The sequence below is a fragment of the Heloderma suspectum genome, chromosome 9, assembly GCF_057233095.1.
Source record: "Heloderma suspectum isolate Gila_16-S chromosome 9, 16-S_ref, whole genome shotgun sequence".
In the NCBI taxonomy this organism is placed as follows: domain Eukaryota; kingdom Metazoa; phylum Chordata; class Lepidosauria; order Squamata; family Helodermatidae; genus Heloderma; species Heloderma suspectum.
The window spans coordinates 7,597,329-7,615,706 of NC_139466.1; positions in this window are offsets into that span (position 1 = coordinate 7,597,329).

The following is an 18,378-nucleotide window of genomic DNA, read 5'->3' on the forward strand; positions in this document are numbered from 1 at the left end:
CAGCTATTGGGCAGTATAGATGTGAAATAAATAAATAAAGCCTCATGACTGAACAACAATGTGTGCAACCAAACTGAACATATATCCCCCCCCCCCGATACTCTCATTTCCATCTTCTTCCCATCCACCCCTTTGTGGCCTCCGCAGTAGGTATCAAATTTTTAGACTGTAGGCTTCTTGGGACGGGAACCTCTCTTCCCGTTTGTGAACACTGTGCAAACTGATGGTGCAATATGCTCAACCAAACCCTCTGTCCTCTTCTCAGGAAGTTCCTGTCCCTGTTCCAGAAGGCCTGCTTTGCAGAAGTTCCCGCTGCATTTTCTCTTCTGGGTACAATACATGTGATTCCAAATTAAGGAGTTTAAAAAACTTTTTTTTCTTTTCAGCAATGCGATTATCATTTTCACACCAAGCCACTGGGGAAAAAAACACACACTAAAAGATATTTGCACATCTTCTTGGACTGTCATCTCTAGGAACGTGCATCGTGAAATGTTTTTAAAAGCAACGTCCCTGAATCACAATGTCGATTTCTTCTCCGCCCGCTCACCCAATACATTCTTTTACCAAAATATTTCTTTTTTTCACTGAGAGGGGAATGCAGCTCCTTAATAGTTCTTCACTAACACTTTGTTTTGGGAGAGGCGAACAAACTTTTCTTCATATTTTCTCTCCCAAAAGCGCTCAGACAGTGTGATCAGGTGATTCATTGCTGCGTTTTGTTTTGAAAAATTGGTCTGATCCGGGGAAAGTTAAAAATAGAAGGCAATTGTTTGGGAATGACTTTACCCTCCGTACCCTCTGCCATCTGTCTGTTACCCTCCTCCACACCCCCTGCGCCTCCCTCTCTTCTCACAGGGCCACATTGTCCACAGTGCCTGCATCTTAGAGGCGGAGTTGTATGTGGCGAGGCGGCTTCGGGAGCTGTGACAAACACCTGCGGCCCGCACAATGGACCCTGGGTGTGTGTATGAGTGTGTGTGTGGGGCGGGGAGATTGATGCTTTGCAGGCGGGGCGGGGTGGGGTGGAGGCGGGTTGAGGGAAGGAGGGGGCTGTCATTCGAAGCCCATGTGAACTCCGGCTTTGGAGGGCAAGCTTTGACTGGCAGCTTTTGTGGGGTGCCATTCTCTTTCAAAAGGTCTGCTTTAACAGACAGTGAGTGGGGGGGGGAAGGGGGAGGGGAGCCTTCTCTCCCATAACTCCTACAGGGCAATCGTAAACACTGAGAATCTCTCTCTCTCTCTCTCTCTCGCTTGCCTTTTCCCACTTGTTATGCATCAAGCCATTGCAGCTCTGGAATGCACAGCATTAATTAGAAGCGCGCAGCAGATATTGGAAAGAAAAGTTTCTTACAACTTTTGGGACAACTATAGGAGATGTCCGTTGCACAAAGGCTTTTTTGTTTTCCTTCCTCCTCGTTACATTATCAGTGCAATATGTAAGGTAGTTGTCCTTTTCATTGAAATTAAGTGGAAAACTACTAAACCTTGTTTTATTCTCCCTTTCATCGACTCGCCCCCACACACACACACATGAAAGAGGGCTCTTTAACGCTTAGCTTTCAACTTTGGGGGTGGGGTGGGGTTGGTCTGTTTAGGTTTGCTCCACAGTCTCTTTTCCATGTGCAAGAGCTTTGAGGAAGGACGTACATCTGTGTAACGCCTGGCTCTTGCATCTTCAGCAGGGACCTTGCATGATATCCAGACTTTGGGCAAAAAAGAGAGGAAAATGTGGAATGGATGGATGGATTTGATTTGATTTGATTTGAACCTTGCCTTTCTACCAAGAAAAACGGCACTCAAGAGGTTTTACAGTCACAAATTAAACTTGCCTGAAACAATAATAAAAACAAATGCATTAAATACAATTAAAAAACAACGACAACAAGCTAAAAACTGCATCCAACCCCGAAGACCCGTTTACATGCCAAAGGCCTGCTTGAATAAAAAGGTCTTTGCCGGCCGGGGGAAGGACAGCAGGGAGGGAGCAAACCTAACCTCTGTCGGCAAGGAGTTCCGCGTAAAAGGTAATGCTTTAAAACAAGGACACGACCATCCATAAGTGTGCAAAAATGTTGCACATGTAGATTATATTATAGGGCCATCCCAAACATGTTTACTCGGAGGTGAGTCCCACAGATTTTAACTGCACTTGCTGGCAAGCAAAATGTTCATAGGATTGCAGCTGTGCAAGGCAATCTTACGCATGTTTACCTGGAAGTCAGTCCCACCGTGTTCACTGGGGTTTACTCCCAAGCAAATATAGACTTACTGAACATGCTAATTAGGGAGTATGTTCCAGTGAACACAGTGGGACTTCCATCTGAGTGTACGTGCTTGGGATGGAGTTGTTAGTGGTGCTTAAAAGTTCCATCGAAATCAAAGGGACAAGTTTGTCACTACTAAGGTTGCAGTTTTGTGCAGTTACCTGGTAGTAAGCCCTATTGATCACAGTAGGATTTACTTCTGAATAAATACATGCATCGCATTCTGCTCTTAGTCCCATTGAACTGAATGGGACAACTAACTTTCCCTGAATTGAAACCGAAGTATGTACGTTAGCAATGAGGTTTGTAGGGTGCATTCCTGTACTTGCCTACCTGGGAATCAGCCCTATGGAACTCAGTGGAATATATTTCTGAGTAGGCATGTATAGTATGTAGGCATGTATTAGCCTCTTACTCATGGGTGCTCAGATTGATGTAAGCCACATGATGACTTCTGCACATCCAGAAGTATGTTCAGAAAGCAGTGGCCTTCCAGATCTTGTTGGACTACAACTCCAGTCATCCCTGACCATGGCCCATGCTGGCTGGGGCTGATGGGAGTTGAAGTCCCCCACCCTGGAAGTAGGCCATGATAGGGAGCTTAAGTCCCACTGACTGCGAGTGGGCAAAGGGCTGAGATTGACTTGTTCATTGATTTGTTTGTTTGTTTATTTGATTTATATCCTGCCCTTCCTCACAAAGAGCCCAGGGTAGCTAATAACCACTATAAAACATAATATACCACACAGGCAACATTAAAATCATGACTCTAGAATCACAAATAGATAATCAAACACAATAAAAACCATTAATAGGATCAATAAAAAAACAGCACTTGCCTATATCTCCCAAAGCCTGCACAAATAAATAGGTCTTTAACTGGGGCCGAAATGACAACAAGCATGGCGGACAGCCAAATCTGTACCAGAAGAGAGTTCCACAGCCAGGGTGAAGCCACCAAAAAGGCCCCGTCACGTGTGACGATGAGGTTTGCTTTATTTTACAGTGCAACCCTATTCATGTTTACACAGAAGTATATAACCACCACCGTGTTTAAAAAGTCCATGGGGAATAAAGCTATCAGTAGCTACTAGCCCTCATGGCTATATGCCACCTCCAGTATCGGAAGGAATACATCTCTATGGACCAGAGGGAGGGGACCACGAGTGGGCGAGTGCTGCTTGCGCTCATGTCCTATTTGTGGGCTTCCCACAAGCAGCTGGATGGCCACTTGTTTGAACAGAATGCTGGGTGAGATGGACCTTTTTTCCCTGGTCCAGCATAGTTCTATGTTCTTATGTAAGAAATCAGTGGGATTTAAAAGTGCTAAGCTTTGGCAGGTTCATGCTCAAGAGTTTGTACTTTTGCAAAAGTATACGACTGAAATAAAGATACAGCCACCTTTTCCTCCCTTAATTATTTTTGACCATTCGGTCTGATCCAGCATGGCTCTTCTTATGTTCTTATGCCTTCCATAGGGCTTACTCCCTAGTAGGTGTGTTTATGATCGCAGCCTGAGGGTACTTACATCACGTGGGCTTATGTGATTGCTGTTGTGTTTTTAAAACAAAACAAAACAAAAACTGGTGTGGGGTGGTGGGAGCAGCTGGATCAGGGCCATGCCATGGGTTGGGGGTGGGCTTTCTTCCCACTGCAAGTAGCAGATGTGAGGGGGCTCAATTCGGATCAGTACTGCAGCAGGGGCAAAGCCCCTGTGCCAACTATTTGTTTTCAAAACAACAACAACCCCGCAAAGGGCCAAACTATGGGAATAACATCATATCTGGGTGACCAACCAGATGGGTGATTAATAAATTTAATACTAAATAAATAATAAATAAATATCTAGTTTGGCCTTTCATCTACTGATTAAATTTGCAAACGCTTTCATATGGGTAAAAACCAGTGTTTAAGAAGCATGCTTCCTTCATTTTTAGATAATGCACGCAAGTGCTCTAGCAGGGATTGTTTTACAAAAGGCATTCTCCTCCTTTGTGAGATAAAAGTTTATGTGTGTGCTTCTTTTAAGATGGTGCTTCCAATCTGAAGTTTTTATAAGTACTTAGCTATTATCTCTCTGTCTTCTTCTTCTTCTTCTTCTTCATCATCATCTCTCTATCATCATGATCTATCTGCTCCCCAATAAATTGGGGACCCCTTTTTAATAAATTATGTTTTTCAAAATCAGTTAAACTAATCTATCCAATGACTTGATTGCATGATGATGATGATGACGACAACAACAACAACAACAATAATAATAATAATATAATAATAATAATAATGGCATTGACTTAGTACACCTATGAATCAATTACTCTTTTCAGTTTGAAAATCTCCTTTGCTGCAAATATTTCATAGCATCTTGTCCAAATGCAATGCAGCCACAGAAAAGAGTCTTAATGTTCACAACAGTTAAAGTTATCAGATTTGTCAACATGTACAAATGTTGTGTATGGGGTGTGGGGTAGGGGAGAGAATTGAAATACAGAGCGAATCAGAGCTCCCCTCCACAGCCCCCTTGAAGGCAGGCCTGAGCACCTCATGCACCAGGCCCCCTCAAATTACATAACAGAGCTAGTCTTCTCCTCTGAGGCCTAATTAACTAATTAATCAGGTGCTGAAACCAAATGAATAGAAGTTCTCAGGCAGACAGGCCAAGCCGTAAGAGAAGCACTCGGCCATCTCCAAGACAGCGCGGCCTTTCTTTTCGGGGGGCCCCTCAGCCCATTCAGAATTTTTTGTTGTGGTGTTTACAAAGGCTGACGACGTCCCACCGTCAGCTGGGCCAGTGCAAATGTTTGGAAGAGGGAGGAAATCAAATAAAGAGATGTCCTGTTTGTCCATGTCAGGCAAATGTCTCCCATCCAGGACTTTGAGCATTTGGAGCCGAATGGGAACCTGTTGCCGTCTCGGAGCGTGATGTGCTCCTGTGAAGATGTGCAGTGAGTTTTGTGGCACACTCCACACATACCAATATTTTGTGCGTTGACTGGTCCAAGATGGATCTCGTCTCTCTCTTCCTCTCTCTCTCTCTGCTTTATTGTGCCTGTTTCAGAATTACGGATCCGTTATGCATGTCAATGAGGATGCTCTGGTTACACAGAGAGAGTTCCAAAGACCGAATGAAAGCAAAACCCCAAATATATATGTGGGCATGATTTTTCCTTCAAAAACACAACTCAAGAGTAGAGTTAGCAATGGACAGCAGTGACCAAAGTTAAGGGAACAAAACTCTTATGTTATGGCATTTGTTATGGGGCACAGTGTTGGAGAGTAGAGCACTTCACTGTATAAACACCGATTCAACAGGAGGATGTCTCAGACCCCTGCTGGACCAGAGCAAAGGTCCATCTCTTCCAGGGTCCTCTTTCCAACAGTGGCCAACCAGATGCCTTTGGGAAGCCAGCAAAGAAAACATGAAACCAGCAGTCCCCATTTGCTGCTTATCCCCAAAATCTGTTATTCGGGGCACACTGCTTTGGAACACGGAGGCTCTATTTCATGCTCACAGATCATTGCTGTTGATAGGCTTATCCTCCGCAGATTTGTCTTATCTTGGTTCCTTTCCTTTATTATATTTCTATACTGACCAGTAATGTCGTGGCACATTCAGAAGTGCAGGGTGCCTTCTTGACAGTCACAACCTCGCCCCCTCACAGCCAGGCCCCCTTCTAAGATTGTACAACCTTGCAAGATATACAGCCTTCAACTGGCATCCAAAAACAGTGCAGCTGGACCTCTGAGAAAAAATGCAGGGGTGTTAAAATCTTTTTCACCCACTCACACACGAACATTTTAGGTTTTCAAAATATGATTCTCTATGGAACCTTCACCCTCTGAACTCAGCCCTCATGGACAGATCCCTTCTAATTTAAACAGCCCCCTTGCACACTCCCTTAGTGCCCCAACATTACCAATTACCCTAAGCTCCTTCATTATATCTCTCCCATCCCGCAACAGAAACGTCCACACACCCAGCTGGACTGAACCACACACACACGCACACACTGGTGTAGCGGTAAATTTGGAAATGCAGGAGCTCATTGTGACAGTCTCCAAGGGCATATCAACAAATCAGTTCTAGGAGTTTTCATCTCCACCAGGATCACATCTTTGGTAAAGCGAATAGGTCCTAACTGCCCATTCCAGACCAAGTCATCCCAAATACTTTGCATTCCAACATGGAACAATATAGTGTTGCCTGGAAAATTCATTCCCCCCACAGCTACAGTGAGGACCGCAGCTAAGCTCAGTGGGAACAGGGAATTCTGAGGGGGGGGTGGCAGATGACATCAGAGTCCCTGCTAATGAAAAAGTGCTGGGGCTATGTCCCTGCGAGCCCTTCCTCCACTACACCACTGATACTGACCCATAGCCGAAGCTCTCTGGGCGGTTCACAAAAATTAAAAACCATTAAAATACATTATATAAAATATAAAACCATTCGCATAATAACATAGAACAAATAGCACACACAACAACAACATATATCTAAAACAAAAACAATCGCCCAGAGACAATCAAGAGACTCATTATATGCTGCCAAATGCCTGAGAGAAGACAGCAGTTTTAACCTGGCGCTGAAAAGATGACAATGTTGGCACCAGGCGGGCCTCATCAGGGAGATTATTCCAAAAATGGGGAGCCACCACTGAGAAGGCCCTCTCTCTTGTTGCTCCCTTCCAAGCCTCCCTCAGAGGAGGCTCCTGGAGGAGGGCCTTAGATGCAGAGCGTAGCATGCAGGTCAGGATTTATAAACCTTTTTCTGAGTTGAGTTGGTACTTACCCAAGGGGGCGGCGGGAATGCACAGTGTATTACTCATTATTCAATTATTTATCCATATTCATAGCCTGATCCATTCCAAAGGCTTGAGTGCTGGTAGTGGGGAATAGGGTAACAAAACAAGCCCCTGGCCATGAAATGGGGGGGGACCCCAAAGCACCTACCCCACTCTCTCTGTTGACTTAACCTGCGCCCCTGTGCAAACAGGCAGGTCTTACAATGTTTCTGAAAAGATGCTCAGCTGTGGCCAAACCTGGCAGAGAGGTGGTAATGTTGGCAGATACATGGAGCTAAGATGATCAAGGGGCTGGAGCAACTCCCCTATGAGGGAAGGTTACAACACCTGGGATTGTGTAGCTTGGAAAAATGGTGAGTAAGAGGAGACATGATAGAGATGTACCGAATTATGCATGGTGTGGAGAAAGGACATATTTGTCCCTCTCTCATCATACTAGAACCCGGAGTCATCCCATAAAGTTGATTGGTGGGCGATTCAGGACAGATAAAAGGAAGTCCTTCTTCACACAGTGCATAGTCAAACTATGGAATTCACTTCCACAAGATGTTGTGATGGCCACCACTTTGGATAGCTTTAAAAGAGGGTTAGACAAATTCATGGAGGAGAAGGCTATCAATGGCTATTAGTCCCAATGGATGTATGCTACCTCCTGTATCCGAGGCAATAGCCTATGTACACCAGTTGCTGGGGAACATGGGTGGGATGGTGCTGTTGCACTCATGTCCTGCTTGTGGGTTTCCTGTGGGCAGCTGGTTGGCCACTGTGTGAAAAGAATGCTGGACTAGATGGATCTAGTCCAGCTTGGTCTGATCCAGCATGGCTCTTTTTATGTTCTTATGTTCTCTCTAGAAATGTAGGATTGGGTAGAGTGATTGCCCCGTTTCTGCACTATGGTTCGTTCTAGGTTTGTGTGTGTGTGTGTGGGGGGGGGAGGTCCTTGAGCAAGATAAGATGCACTTGATGTGCCCCCTCTCCCTGAAGGGGCCCACCTCCTTGCCACTGTCAGCACTTGCTTGCCCTCTTCCTATGGTCCCTTCTTGCGGTGGTGGTGTGGTGAAGTGCACACGATCCACGAGCCCTCCCAATCTGCTGCTTGAGAGAGTGGATGCACCTCGCCTCACTGGAGGGCTGCTGTGGAGAGGGGCACTTCTTGAGGGTCTCAATCAGAGGTCTTTCTCACATCCACTATCTCATCCATCAAACCTCATCCATTGAACCTCCATAACCTCATCCATTGAACCTCATCTTCTGAACCTCATCTGTTGAACCTCCATAAGCTCATCCACTGAACCGCATCTTCTGCATGCAGAGCAGAACCTCAGCCATTGAACCTCATCTTCTGATAGATAGAAATGATCTATTGAACCTCATCTTCTGAACCTCATCCATTGAACCTCCACTATTTTGTCCATTGACCCTCATCTTCTGAACCTCATCCATTGAACCTCCACTGTTTCATCCACTGACCCTCATCTTCTGCATGCAGAGCAGAACCTCAGCCATTGAACCTCAACCATTGAACCTCATCCATTGAACCTCATCCATTGAACCTCATCTTCTGAACTTCATCCATTGAACCTCCACTATTTCATCCATTGACACTCATATTCTGCATGCAGAGCAGGTGCTATGGCACTGAAATACAGTATTTCTTGTGCAGTCACCTGCTTGCTTCCTTGCTTACCTGTTGCCAGGCTCTCTGGGTTGGCATGCAGACAGAGGAAATGGTGATGATAGGAATAGAGGAGATAGGAAGAGCCTAAGAAGCCGCTATTGCTCCATCAAGTCCAGTATTGTCAGCACTGACTGGCAGCAGCTTGCCAGGGTTTCAGATGGGAGTCTTTCCTAGCCCTGCCTAGAGATGTTGGGGATTGAACCTGGGACCTTTGGCATGCAAAGCAGGGGCTCTACCAGTGAGCTATGGCCCTTCCCCTAAAAATAATGTAAGATTTCAGTCCTCATGGCTCTGAATAAAGGGCTGATTTAAATATGAACACAGGAAGGTGCCTTACATGAAGTCAGACAATTGGTCCATTTAGCTCAGTATTGTCTACACTGACTGGCAGCAGCTGTCCAGGATTTCAAAGAGGGCTCTTTCCCAGCCCTACCTGGAAATGCTGTGATTGAACCTGGGGCCTCTTGCATGCAAGGCTTCTGCTGCTGCTGCTGCTTCATCACCATCATCATCATCATCTCATTTCTATATTGCCCAGTAGCTGAAGCTCTCTGGGTGGCTCATAGGGTTGTTGGAGAAATCTGCAATGGAACCAAATAGGTTCAAATTTTCATGAATCCAACCCACAGATTTCACAGCAGACCAGCTTTCCCCCTGTTGGGTGGATTCTGCAGACTTGCAGACCGTTTTTCTAACTTTCCTGAATTTTGCACAAATTTTGTCATAGAAAAATACCCAAAATGTTTAAAAACATGGCCAAAAATGTGCATTTCCCCCATAGGCTAAAGCATGAAAATGCATATTTGGGGGAATTTTGTGCATTTTCACATGTGTGAATTTGTGCAACTGTGCATGTGCGCAAATGCAAATTTGTTCTAATTCGGAACCGGACAAAATCCAATTCTGTCGATGGGTGGACAATAGAACGAAAGACATCTGACAACCCGTGAGATACAGATGGAACGGATTTCACACAATCCATACCTCCCTAGCAGTTCACAACAATTCACAAAGAATACCAACAGAATGATGAAAAACATAGTCTGAAAGGTTATAACATACAAAATGTATAAAACAATTTAAATAACTAAAAACAATTTCAATAAACAATTTCAATAATAGACATGTTCAATACAGCTGACATAGGTGCCCCATCATATGCCATTAAATGCCTGGGAGTAGAGGGCAGCCTTAACCTGGCACAGAAAATATGACAGTGTCAGCACCAGGTGGGCCTCAGTGGGGAGCTTATTCCAGAGTTAGGGGGGCAGCACTGACAAGGCCCTCTCCCTTGTCGCCACCTTCTGAGCCTCTCTTGTGCTCTACCACTGAAGTACAACGTCTTCTCTGAATGATCTCAGGGGCTGTTGCTGCCACAAATGGCAGCAACACTATGTGTGTGTGTGTGTGTGTGTGTAGGGGGTCAAATGGAGGAGAGGGGGCACCAGAGGGGAGTAGACCAAGGGTACCTCACCCAAGGGTTCCCTGAAACCTAAATTTGTCCTTGCTCCTCCTGAGGTGCTCCATTTATCCCCTGACTCTAGTTTCACGTCGGAATTTTCTGGAGCTTGTTTTTAAAAATGAAAGCGGAGGAGCACCAGGTCACTAAGGAAGCTGTGTGCGCTGTGCTTTGTGGGGGTCTTCTTTGACAAATCCCAGCACCAGTGGTCACGGCTTCGATCAGAGGAGGAAAGGCTGTGATATCACCTCATCCCTGGGGCCTTCACTTTCACGGACAATGTCCCTGAATGGACGTGTCGAAAGGAGGCTGCGCCTCTCAAAGAGTTCACATGACGGGCTTTCAAGAACCTTCTTCACTCAGAGCCCAGCAGGACGGAGCTAATTGGGAGGAAGCATTCAGAGTGCCCTGTTGGTTTACATGGCCAACTATTTAGCAAACAGCAGGAACAAGGATCTGAACTGGAAAAAAGAAAAACACAAACCACTGGCCCTTAACGCTGTCCCAAGAGTGGACTTGTCTCCTCAATGTTTAGACAATGCCTCTTGGAGCAATGGGGGGATGAAAGTTAAAAGGATGTTCTTCCTCAGTGTGGAGGAGTCTGGGGCCAAATCGATTGTCATTGCACTGAGTTTTCATCAAGGGATTTCCCTCCATCGTACCCGGTAAATGCCAGTTTTTGAACTGGGGGAAGCAGGAAGGTTGGCAGTAATGTGCTTCAGCAGATGTTCAGTGTGTGTGTGTGTGTGTGTGTGTGTGTGTGTGTGATCAGGATCATACTTATCTTGGCTACTCTTGACTTCCATGAGTTCAGCCAAAGATCTGGATAGAGTAGGAGCATGCCCATGGGCATCAATTTTCCCCCAGGCACCTTTTTGGTACCCACCAAGGTATGTGTGTGAGAGAGAGTGAGTGAGAGAAGGAGAGGCTACGGGTGGTGATCCAGAGTGAGACAGAGAAAGACTAGAGGGGAATGAGTTTCCTAGTAGAAGGCGGGGAGAGAGAGAAAAAGAGTTTGCTTTCTGTGAAATAGTTTTCTTTTGGTGCTGAAAAGTGTGAGTTCAAAGAAGTTGTTTAGTGTGTTGGGGCTCAGCCCCAACCTCTGCCTTGTACTCAGTCGTTTGGCCAGGTTACTTGTCCATTGTGACTAGCCATGCCTCCCATGGCTGCCATTTTGTGGTTGTGCCCAAGACAGTTTCTCAAATCGTCCTGGTCCTGATGGCTCTATGCTATCTCCAGTATCAGAGGCAGTATGCCTATGTATGCCAGTGGCTGGGGAACATGGGCAGGAGGATGCTGTTGCACTCATGTTCTGCTTGTGGGGTTCCCATGGGCAGCTGGTTGGCCACAGTGTGAACAGAATGCTGGACTAGATAGACCCTGGGTCTGATCCAGCAGGGCTCCTCTTTGGTTGTTCTGTTTTTAATCATCAAATGTGCCCACAGGTCCCAAAAGGTTCCCTGCCCCTAGAATAGAGCTTAGGTGCACATGAAAGGCAGAGTCCCCAATTTTGCATACAGATTCCACGTACGTACACTTGTAGGCTCTTTTCAGATCTTTGGGTGAATGTGGGTGTGATCCTATCTCCCTCTCTCCATGTGTTCCCTGAACGTGTGCACCAAGTAGGGTCCATACTACACAGCTTCTTATTCAAGGGGCTTCTTGGCCTATTTCTGTGTGCCAGGCTGGCTTCCTTCTAGTGCAGAAGTGTTGAACCTCTTTCACCCTGAGGGCTGAATTCCATTTTGGAGATGCTCTCAGGAGATGCATTCCAGTGGTGGGTGTGGCCAAAGCCAAAGGGGGTGTGGCCAAAAGAACAAAAGATGCCAGCATACTGTAGCTTAGAGCTCTCACTGCCAGTAACTAAGCGTTAGGAGAGGGATTTCAACGTTTTAGAATGGGGAAAAAACTGCACAACTGTTGGGAAACCCTCAAACAATTAGTGATTGGGAGAAAGGGGGTGGGGCCAGAAGAAAGGGGCATGGTCATCTTGAGGAACCCCAATAGGCCATATTGGGACCCCTTCCCCTAATATATATAGATGGTTCCATGATCTGCTCTAGCAAGACAGCTTTCCCATTCTATCTTACCTCTTTGTATCCAGCCGGTGCTACTCTGAGTCATGTGATGGTTGTGTAAAGTCACCCATAAGCCCACAGTAAGTTGGAAAGCAAATGTCCACTGTACTTCTGCATGAAACGAAAGAATTCTTCAAACAAATGTTTCATCGGTGAAGTTCACTAAACTTCAGAAACACAAAATGAAGATATTTGAAGGGCAGCTGTGCTTGTTTCCGTAACACAAAACAGCACTCTTGCAGCATCTTAAAGACTACTAACTGTATTATGACATCAGCTTGCATAGATTAGAGCTGACCTCATCAGATGCAACAGATGTATAGCCCTTGTTTCAAACCCATTTGCTACAACAGCATTGCTCCGGGGAACGATCTGATCGTTTGCCTTTGTCACATAAAATTCCCAGTTTAAAAAAAGGATGGTGTCTAGAACTAGAGTTGGAGGTAATTGCTAGTTCATCAACCAATTAACTGGGCCAACAAATAGCCAGGAGAGAGAAGGCAAGAAAATGAATTCAGGTATGGTCAAGGATAATTCTTTAGGGGTTAATATTAGGAATCCTTTCATAAGGATTAAGTTGTACCTTGACCAATTTCTTTCTTTGGATTTTGTGTGTATGTGGCTGTCCTTTCTCTCTGCTTTCCAATTCGTAATTGTTTGTCCCTCCTAATTGGCTGATTAAGCAGTTATTACATGCAGACCTGGGGGGACGAAGATCCCTTTCACCATCGGACTTTTCCTTTCCTTCTAAATTGAAATAATCTAGTAAACATCAGAGTACATTTTGTACAGCTCGTTAAGTTTTCTGCTGGTTGCCTTTGATGAGTTGGGTCAAAGCCCATGTGCATTTTTAACGGTTGCATTTTAATACAGCTGCTGTTTTAATTATTTAAACAAGTGACACATGGGAATAGATATAGATACAGATAAAAAGTCCACCTTTAGGAATAGCTAGTGCCAGCTGACGGATGGTTCAACATGTATTCCTAACGGATCCACCTGTTAAAAGAAATCACAGTACCTCAATAGGAGTTGATCTTTGGAGGCTGCTTAAGGCTGTAATCTTAAACACACTTACCTGTGAGTAAGTTCCACTGAACACAGTGGGGCTTACTTCTGAATAAACATGCTAGGGTTGCAGCGTAAAAGACTCTACGGAATAATAGCAGGGAGAGTTGAGAGTGGAAAAATCAAGTGAAATGCCTTGTTTAAATTACTAGAAGAGGAATTGCTTACAAAACCCGCAGGAAAAAAATGCACATTGGCAGTGAAAACCATTTAGAGAGGCCAACCGCAATTAAAATCCAATTAAGAACCCACATTTTAATCAGCCATTAATGAATTATTTGAACTTATTAATTGATTACTGCTCAGAGGCTTGTCAGAAAAAAAAAGCCTTCAATTGATGTGAATGTCAGATTCCTCATAACTAGCTTCCCAACTAGCTTCTGTCACACTCAAGAGTGACCAGCGAACAGGACCAAGGGTAGGGCTGTGAAGATCAAGGTTGGCTGGGTTTTAATGGCCAGGGTCAGTAGAAGCAAGGAGCAGATTCAGCTACCATGGCAGTCATGTCACCAAGTATATCTCTTTGTTTTCTCCTGTGTGAATAGTTGATTGTGGGAAGACCACAAAAGCAAGAGGAACTAGCTTTAGATAACTTTTAAATCAAAAAGGTATTACACACATTCATAGAGAATAAGTCTTTCAATGACTAAAACTCATGGCAGCCATATGCTACCTCCAGGATCAGAGACGTATGCTTCAGAACATCAGTTGCTGGGGAACATGAGTGGGAGAGGGCTATTGCACTCATATTCTGCTTGTAGACTTTCTCGAAGTATCTGGTTGACCACTGTGGAAAGCAAGATGTCCAATGAGATAGGCCTTTGGTCTGATATACTAGGGCTCTTCTTATGTTCTTACTTAATCAGTGACCTTCATACTTTCCACACTTTCAGGTGGAACCCATGGCTCTGTGGTGGAGCACGTGTTTTGCCTGCAGAAGGTCCCAGGTTCAATCCCTGGCATCTCTAGGTAGGGCTGGGAAATACATCTTCCTGACACCCTGGAGAGTTGCTACTGATCAGGCTCCATTGACAATACTGAGCTGGATGGACCAACGGTCTTGACTCAGGGGTGCATGGGAGAAGGACCGTGGCTCAGTGGCAGAGTAGTTGCTTTGCATGCAGAAACTCCCAGGTTCAATCCCTGGCATCTCCAGGTAGGGCTGCAAAAATTCTTGCCTGAAAACTCGGAGAACTCCTGCCAGTCAGTGTCAACGATACTGAGCGGGTTGGACCAACGGTCTGACTCAGTATAAGGCAGCGTCCTATGTTCCAGATGACCCTAAGTGACTGTTTAGAATAGCATTCTGTGTAGGGGACCTGTCTGCCAAGGAACCCCTGAGCATCTGCCACAAAAGCCCCGTGTGTTGCCAAGGGTTTCAGGGCAGGGTAGTGGCTGGCTGGGAGGGCAGTGGTGTAGTGGTAAATACTGAAGTGCAGGCACTCATCATGACAATCCCCATAGCCATGGTCCTAAGGACAGTCCAAATATTCAGTCAGCTGTGTTGAGCCATGTCAACAAACCAGTTCTATGCAGTTTTCATCTCCCCCAGGAGCAGGTCTTTTGGAGAGCTAAGGGGTCTTAATTGCCCATTCAAGACCGAGACACCCCAAAATACTTGGCGTTACAACAGGGAACAATCTACTGTTGCTGGGAAAATCCATTCCCCCCCCCCCCCGCTACAGTGAGAACTGCACCTATGCTCAGAAGGAACAGGGAGTTCTGAGTAGGGGGCAGATGATGCCAGTCCTGCTAATTGAGAAGTGCTGGCACTGCGTCCCTGCAACCCCTGGTTCCATTACACTACTGCTGGTGGGCTTTGCCACCATCTTGTTTGAACTGAGTGCACAGACCCAACATGTCTCTGCACCTGCACAGTGTGGGGGATTATCTGTAGCAATGGACAAGCTGTTTTGCAGAGAAGCTCATAGGCCATTCCTGATCCGTTCATTGAGAAATCCCAGGGAAGCTGCGAGGCAAAAAAAAAATGGATAGAGAGAAGGTTCTCTCTCTCTCTCTCTCTCTCTCTCTCTCTCTCTCTCTCATAATATGACAACTTGGGGTGATCCAGTGAAAGTGATAGGTTGATTCAGGATGGACAAAATACACATGACGCATGATTCATTTATTGCAGGGATGGGGAACCATTTTTCTATCGAGGCCACATTCGTTCAGGGGTAATCTGTCAGGGGCCACATTCTGGTGCTGGACAGGGCCAAAGCCAGCAGTGGGCAGGTCCAGGTAGCCAAAAGTGCGTGGGACAACCTCTTTTTCTCTCTCTCTGCCAACTCTTTCTCTCTCTCTCTCTTTCTGCCACCCCATTTTCTCCCCTCCCCTTTTCCTCCCTATCCAGCAGGCTCCCAGGGGAGGGACAGATCCCTCTGGCTAGAGGTCTGAACTGCTCGCTTGCAGAGGGCATTTAAAATTAGCTTGAAAGCGATATGAAAGTAGGTTTAAGCATAATATTCTTAAGTCCATGCCACTGGATGAAATGCATCACTGTATGCGCTTGTTCAGTGCCACCACTGTTCTTCCATGGAGTTTTTAGCCAGTTTTATGCTGGTTCTTAATTGAACAGGAACAAAGCAGTTTCCTCTAGTGAACTTCTCTGATGCAAATGGGTTCATCTTAGGCTGGCAACACTTTAACAGCTAGTATTCGCCCATGACCATCCACTACTTCGCTCTTTCTTCAGAGAGATCTTTCCAAAACATTTGTGCCTCAAGTATTTCAATCCTAGACACACTTGCCTAGAAGTAATCCACAATGAATAAATTGGCCCTTACTCATGAGTAGGCATGTAAGGTTCATATTGTAGATGTATTTGTGATTATTTATACCTCCTTTTTTGTGACAATGTGGGTGGATAAGACAAAACAGGGGAAGTTTGAAAGTTGAGAGTCAGTGTACTGTAGTAGAAGAACAGATTTAGGTCCAATTTCAAACCCTCTCCCTGCCATTCTTTCTTCATTTCTCCAGATGTCCATGGGCCATTCACCCTCTCTCAGCCTGACCTACCTCACAGGGTTGTTGTGCAGATAAAATGGAATAGCACCCCATGTTCGCCAACCCAAGCCGTCTGCTTGGCTGAAAAACAGGATAAAACAAAAAAAATGAACAAAAATGTAGTGCCTAGCAAATAAATAAAAGTGATCTCTAACTGAGGCCTAAAATGAACTCAACTATTTTGACAGAAACAAGTGCCAGTTTCTAAAGATTTCTTCAAATCTTGAAGGCTCTCAAGGAATTTGCAGGATTGTGGCTGGGTTCTGGTGGAAAAGCATGCTAAATGAAATCAATTTGCCTGTGAAAGGACCGCATCCATTATTCATGTCACTGGTCTGTCACATCAAATTGAGGGAATGAAGAAAAACTTTTTAAAAAGGGTGGTGGGATAATAAATGTTTAGGACGGAGCAGGAGGGGTGGGGGTGAAATCCTAACCCACAAGGGACTGAATTTCAAGATGGAGAACGTAACTCTGAACGACTAGAGGGATAAGGGGAGGGTGGGGTGGGATGTTCGTTGGCTGCTTATCTAATGTGGCCAATCTGTAAATAGGAAAAGCGATTTCACTTTGATTGAATCGTTTTTCCGTGAGGAAGTCAGATTGAAAGTTTAGCACAGGACTAGCCCCATCCAAATCTGAGTCTGCTCCCTTAGAAACTTGTCAGAAGCCCTTAAGATAACTTGATGTTAAACCTGTATGGACGATTTTCCTGGATGTTTTTTTTTTAAAGTATATTACACAAAAAACCACTGTATCTTTTATTGTGTTTACCATTTCTCGGATTAACAGATTAGCATGTCAAGTAGAAGAAGAAGAAGAGGAGGAGGAGGAGGAGGACGACGACCATGATGGTGGAAGAAATGTAATAGTTTATTAATAATAAAATCAATGGAGGCCTTAAAAATGTGATTGATGCACACAACTCTACATGGAAATGTTGTTATTTCACCACCACACACACCCATCACCAATTGCAAAGAATGATTTGAAGGGTGATTGGCTGATCCAAACACAACACTAGGTCCCTTGTGAGAGTCAAAGATTATCATCGGCTGAGTAGTCCGCTGAGCCAGAGAAACTTTGAATTGTTTTCTTTAGAAAGCAGCCGTGCATTCTTAACATACGACTGCAGATTTGGCTTACCCATCAGTGGATGCATACAATCTGATTGCCCTTGTTTACCTGGGATGTTCCCTAATTTCTGGTCCTAGTTGCTGGTATATCATTATCCCTATTTTGTCCCCCTCCCCACTCCCACTCCCACACATACACTTTTTCTTTTTCTTTGGGGCTTGCTTTAAAAAAGTGTTAGTGTAAGTTAGGAACTCAGGAAGCTGCCTTATGAGGCTTTTCTACTCGAGGTATTTATCGTGTGCTCGTCATTCCCTGCTCACAGTTGTTTACAGGGTCTTTAGATGATGTCATGACCCTCCAGTTTTGCTTCTGTGTCTAACCAGCACTTTTGGTGAGGGTTTTTTCAAGAGGAATTTGTGGGATTTAATTGTGAAAGTGAAAGAAAGTGTGTTTTCCTTTTGGGTATTTGTGCTATTCTGCTATACCACAGTGCCACCTAGGAGCTATGTAGTGGAAAAACAGGAAAGGAAACACTCCTCGCGTAGTGCTTGGATCCCTGTAACTAGACATAGAAGTTAACCTGGAGGGTCACGACATCGTCTAATGAACCCATAAACAACCATAAATAGGGAATAATGACTGCATGATAAATCCCTCAGACCACTGATCCATCTAGCCCAGTATTGTTGACACTGACTGGCAGCAGCTCACCTACCTGGAGATGCTGGGGATTGAACCTGGGACCCTCTGCATGCAAAGTAGGTGCTCTATCATTGAGCTACAGCCCCTCCCATGAAGTTGCTAGCGTCATCTTTCTTCAGAGTTCACCTCCTTCCTCAGGAACTTGAACAATTAAATCATCCCTGAGCCAGGGTGTGCTGGCTGCTTCTCGCCTTTAATGCACATGTGTATTGAAGCACGTGCATGGACATTAAGGCACCAT